Genomic DNA, 6,056 nt, shown 5'->3' with positions numbered 1-6,056 from the left:
GATGAGGAGGTGAGATGGATGGTTTACGGTAGTATTAGCCAGGAAAGATAAATGCAATAACAGTTAAAAGAATAGTTTACATTACATTACATTACATAAAATAAAATGTAATAAATGGATATACAATTTTACTGTTATGTCTAGAATTAATTTTTTTATATATAAAAAATCGCTCTTTTCCATAAAATGAAAGTGAACGGAGATTACAGCTGTTGTATATGGCATTCAGTGAAAAGCTGTTCCTCACATAAAGATTACTTAGAATACCGTAAGTTGTTTAGACTAATTTTATGGTGGATTTATTGTTTTTGTCCTTTTTGGAGCTTAACAGCCCCAGTCTCCATCCACTTTCACTGTAAGAAAGAGAGAGTGTGATGAACATCCTACAAGACCTTTCACTTTTTTCCACAGAAAGAAAGTCATATGGGTTTGCAATGACCATGCAAAGTGTGAGTAAATGATGACAAAAAAAATTTCATCATTTATTCATGATTGTTTAGATGAACTGTCCCTTTAAGAATGAAGCATCCAGACAGAAGACATGGCACAGAATATGAAACATGACACAATTGGAGGCAGCAAAAACACATCAGCTTAACTCTTGTTTGTAGGAAGCAAAATGATGAAGGGGAAAATGCACTTCAGTTCAAGTCACGTGACCTATTAAGTTCAAACATATAGTCTAAAGAGCACATATTTCACCCATGTTTTTCATACGAGGATAAAGGAGCCAGACTGAGACTGTCAAAGAGATTTTGCTTTTCTGCATTCAGTTTCTTTACGTATTGAATGAGTCAGTTGGACTGTGCTAATGTGTATTTGTCTGTGTCTGTGTCTGTGTGTGTTTGCGTTTGTGTGTGTGTGTGTGTGTGTGTGTGTGTGTGTGTGTGTGTGTGTGTGTGTGTGTGTGTGTGTGTGTGTGTGTGTGTGTGTGTGTGTGTGTGTAAAAAGATGTTTTCGAGCATGCAGAATCAGACAAAAGTGTGTGCGGTTTTAAGTCATACGTTAAAGCAGACATAATACCAAAGAAGTAAAGGCTTACATCCTCTACATATGGAGCTGTGTAGCCCCCAACCCCCCACCCTCCTATTTCCTCCACTCACAAATACAAACGCTCAAGAAAATATCTACCGCAAGAGACATTGCAAGATTATGAGAGCATTTGCACTTGAAAAATAATTCTGTATGATGTCGTAAATTTGTTTATTTCTGTTATCACACCATTTGTCATGTTTGCAATATCAAAAATGTCAAATTTGCTGTTTTTGTTCTAGTGAATCAGCTATATACATAATAAACATGTGCGTGTGTAGTTTGTTTCAATAAGAAAGCTGAGTAAATTTTTCCATCCCTTTATTATCTCTCTACCCCCCCCCCCCCCCCCCACCAAACACACACCAAGTTGTTCGAGTTGTTGCAACTACTTAATCCTCAAGATTAACGATTGTACCTCAGCTGAAACAAAGACAAATTGAGATGACAAATGATCTGCCTGGCAGTCAGTGTTACACAGAGGAAGGAGGAATCAGGTAAAGGCAGAAATACATGTAGAAATAACACAAAAACACAAAATTAATGACATACTCTACCATTCAAAAGTTTGGGGTCAGTACGTTTTTTTAATGACTGCCTTTACTTGAAAAGTCTTTATTGACACTTCTAATCCATTTAATGTGTCTTCTCTGTTTACAGACTCCAAACTGTTTTTGGACAAACTGTTAAAAATCTGCGTAAATAAGACTCTACATGCACTAAAGACACAGCAGGTTAAAAATAATTGCGAAAATGCTCTAAAAAGTTAATTCTGAGAGAAGCTTTGGCATTATTTGTTTGCAGCTACTTGATTTGATATTCAGCATTTAATTCAATGAAATCCAGACATTTTAAGTCTGGATTAAGTGTCCAAATATAACCTCTGCCATTGCTTTATAAACCAGCCGAATTTACCAGAAACAGTGAAAAGACTGAAATGATCAGGAAAAAAGTATGTGTGTTATATGTGTTTGCCTTTGTGTTGACATGCTTGGATGTTTTCAGCATCATCTAATTGTATAAAAGATCATTATCACCCAGCAGATTATAATATTCCTACAGCCATCATACGCTAAACTGCTTATATACATAATCTTGGATGTGTGCGCTAAGATTTGATGCCCGTTGTGAGATGTTGGTATGGTCGAGTGCCCTCTAATCCCTCTCCTAGACTCAGGATTAAGCCGGCCAGGGCTGAAAGGGAGGGAGGGAGGAGTTCAAAACAGAAGGTCTCATCACCCCCCATCATTGTCATTAGAAGCACACACCAGTCCCCCTCAAACTCCCCAGCGTACACTTCCACACTACAGTTCCAGAGAAGATTAAATTGTGACACGTTGACTGGGCAGACACTAAGAGGATGTAGTGAGACCCCGGCTCTGGTGGGTGCCCACGTGATTTCTGATGGGGTTCAAACATGATGCCAATAGTCAGAGGGCAAAGGTCAATGAGTTTCTGTATGGAGATGATAAACTATGACACGATATCAGTTCTTCAGTCACTGTCTTCAGAGAGCGCAAACGTTGTACCACGGTTGCATCACTAACATATTCCTCGCTTTTATGGTATCTATATCAAGGATGATAAAAGAAAGGCATCATCATCCTCTTCCTATGGCTCTCAGAGACTCAGACTCCCTTGAGAAGCCCCATAATCCTCCAGCAGCCCAAGCTGTCGGATGTTTGCTACAGTAAATATGTCTCTGTTTGTGCGTTTATGAGTCTGGTCCCCCGCATATCCCAACAAGCATCCTGACACTACTTTAATTTCTCCTCAACTCTGGCAACAAGTTCCCCTTTGTTTCCTGTTGGCTCGTGAGACAAGCAGTCTGTAAGCCTTTCTGTACTCTCCCAGCCGAACAATAGGGAAGCTATGCAGCCTCGATCTCCTTTGTGTCTGTCTGTGCTCTTGTATTGTAATGCTACTTTATTTGTCCGCGTAGCCTAACTCTCAGCTTGCGATTGCATCAATTCATTAACTTAATCTGTTTTTCATGAGCGAGAGACGGAAGGCGGGAGGAAAGGAGTGCTGGAATCCGTAACGGTGTTGTGTTTTGTTTAAAATCATGCCAGAAGACTGGGATTGGTCAGCGGCCAAACGTAGTCGGGATGGGTTGAGTTTAACAGGGACGATCTGTGGAACTAACAAATGGGAGATAAATGGCAGACATCAAAGAGAAGAATGGGATGTTAAAACACGGGGAGACTCTTTGAAAATGTGCACACGACAGCAAGTTGCTCATCAGAGAAGAGAGAAACTTAGTCTCACTCCAGACAGCCAGTAGTGTGTGTGTGTGTGTGAGTGTGTTTTGCGTGTTAGTGTATATTGCATCAGTGGATCGAGTGAATAATTCAGCTACTGCTGGCGTATGTTCCATTACCTCAACCCCTCTGACTCCAGTCTTCAGCCCCTGAGGTGGCTGTACTGCAGCCATTAGCCTTTCTTCATCAGACACTTCTTCTTTGGGGGTGTAGAGAGGTGAAGGTCTCCCCCATTAGATCCGTCCCTTTAGATTCACAAATTGGAAAGGCCAATTTGCGATAATGGTCCCTTAAAAATGATTGCACGAATCAAGTATGTAGGTGTGAATTATTAACTGCGAGTTATGTCCGTGGATGAATAAGGAATGTTAAGTGAATGGTGTATATCTGTGGTAGACTAAGAAGTTCTGAGAAGTGTCGATTTGTTTGAACTTGGCTTATGTAGGGCACAGAGGTCACACTTTGACACAGAATCCGGTCGCTTCGGGTAATTCGAACTGCAACAAATGAGGATTTGAATTGGATTGGGATTTTTAATGCACAACTAAATCATGTTCCACGTTGGGCTTCTTATCGCCTTGTTGAGGTTTATTTTGCAATAATGACTGGCTGACTGTACAGTATACCACATATTTCATGGCTATACTCACACTAAGCAAAGCTACTACAGTATATAATAAATGGTCTAATAGATTGCGATGGATGACGGCTAATTTCTAGGTGGCACGACTGACCAATCAGCATTAAGTATTACAGAGAGCCGTATAAAGCAGCTCTGTCTTGTCCAGCTACTGATAGTCTACCAGAAGTTAATCTGACGTTTATCACTGTAATAAACAGATGATATAGTAGACGGTCTTTATGTTGCTTTACGCGCTGATCATTTTCAAAAGCAAGAATTGTGCAGTGTTTCTGTACAAAAGTCTCTCTCAACGTAACTGACATCAACATTTATTAGGCTCTGAAAACGAAATCAGCAGGAGAAATTATTTTGAGAGTTTGCCTCAGGGCATATGTGCATATTCTAATGTGTCATACAAAAAAACTACACACTCAATGTAAAATTAGTTTTAATATCTTAATAGCTTTGTTAAGAGAGAGTGAAGGAGAAAAAAAAATCATGGATTAAGAAAAAAATCCAATTAAAATCAACTGATTGGCAGGCTTCTGTACTATGTTGATGGGAAGGCAGTTATATTTTGAACGATTGGTCTTATTAAGAGCTTTGATGAGAAATCTGCTTATAACTTGCTGATACAGATGAGATGGGCTCCAACTTTATTAGTCTTGCAATAAAATTATAATACAGTCCCTTTGGCTTTATTTAGGCCATTTTGACATCCAGCTAAAATTATTCCATATACTAGTTCTGATCATTTACTAGTGTGCAAAACTTAGGCCATCTAATTATATTACATTTTAACCATACTTTTGATAAGTGATCTGTCAAGGTTTATAATGTAATAGTGTATGAAAAAACTGTTTGAAGAAATTGCAGCATCCCTGTAAAAGTGGCAAAGCAGTTTAGCACAAGAACAAAACTGGGTATAAAGAAACAGTATAGATTTAATATTTAGTTTGATTGTGTTTGTGTACATCTGTATATGTGTGTCAGAGCATTTGTGTGTGTGTGTGTGTGTGTGTGTGTGGAGAAGTTTAGTGATCTTTTCCACTGCCATTTTTCAAGGTGACACGGCTCTGCTCCTTCAGGGCTTTCTTTCCAATTCTTTTTGGGATTGAAATTATGATGAAGTAATTTTTTCCCAGAAAATTGCCTCTGTCACTTGTGGTATCTTTCTGTAAATTTCTCAAGTGTATTTTTCCCCTCTGTCTCTCTCTCTCTCTCTGAAAGCCAATGTCATTCTCTCATCCGACTCATTACAACAAGGATTTTGTCTGAGATTCAGCATGTTGACATTTGACATGTAGATTTGCAAGGGGAGACAATTATCGGGTGAACTCTGATCTACATACAAAAATATCGTGTTGAACAGTGATAGGAAAGAGATTCTTACACGAACTCACCTTACACATGTATATATAAGAAAAAAGCGGCGTTGTGTTCCGTAGGGCCTATATGGTATTCAATCAATTTCCCAGTAAAATGTTCTCTTTTTCAAAAACACCTGCTTGTTTCCAGAGTACAATATAAAAGGCATGTGTCATTTGAGAGTTAAGGGGAATCCCTTTGAGAAATAGTGCCCTAATTTTTATTTTCAATGGAAAGTTATCCAATTATATTTAAGTTAACTTCCTGATGGTCGATTCAAGGACAAAAGAGTTGCACAAATATGCTTAAACCTTAAAATCAGGGAGATCTATCAACTCATTTAATGCTTCTATCTTTAGACCTCAGCCCTGTCTTCTCTCAAAAATAATGACTAACAGTGAGGTGGTCTGACCAACAGTCCAGTTAGTCATCTGTGAAGAAAACTACGTACTTATGGGAAATAACATCACAATTTAGACTTTCTATTCTGCTACTGCTATTCTGTTTGACAGCAGTATGTAGTGTAGATCAAGGCAAAGCAACAGAAGAGAATACACAAGCTTTGCATAACAAACTCTTTCCTTAAGCCTTTGTATGTTGCCAAATATGTTTACCTTTACTCTGACTAGTTTTCAGGCACCATATGGCTGCATCTGTCTTTGGATCATTCATTTTTTCCTGTAGGTCTGCTGTAAATCTGCAGCCCTGAAAAAAAAAACAGGTAAGGTTCAAATTTTGATTGTGAATCAGAATGACTTTTAATTCTGTTTGTG

This window comes from Cyprinus carpio, chromosome B5 (genome assembly GCF_018340385.1).
Source record: "Cyprinus carpio isolate SPL01 chromosome B5, ASM1834038v1, whole genome shotgun sequence".
Taxonomy (NCBI): domain Eukaryota; kingdom Metazoa; phylum Chordata; class Actinopteri; order Cypriniformes; family Cyprinidae; genus Cyprinus; species Cyprinus carpio.
The sequence above is the reverse complement of the archived record's forward strand: the minus strand, read 5'-3'. Positions refer to the sequence as shown.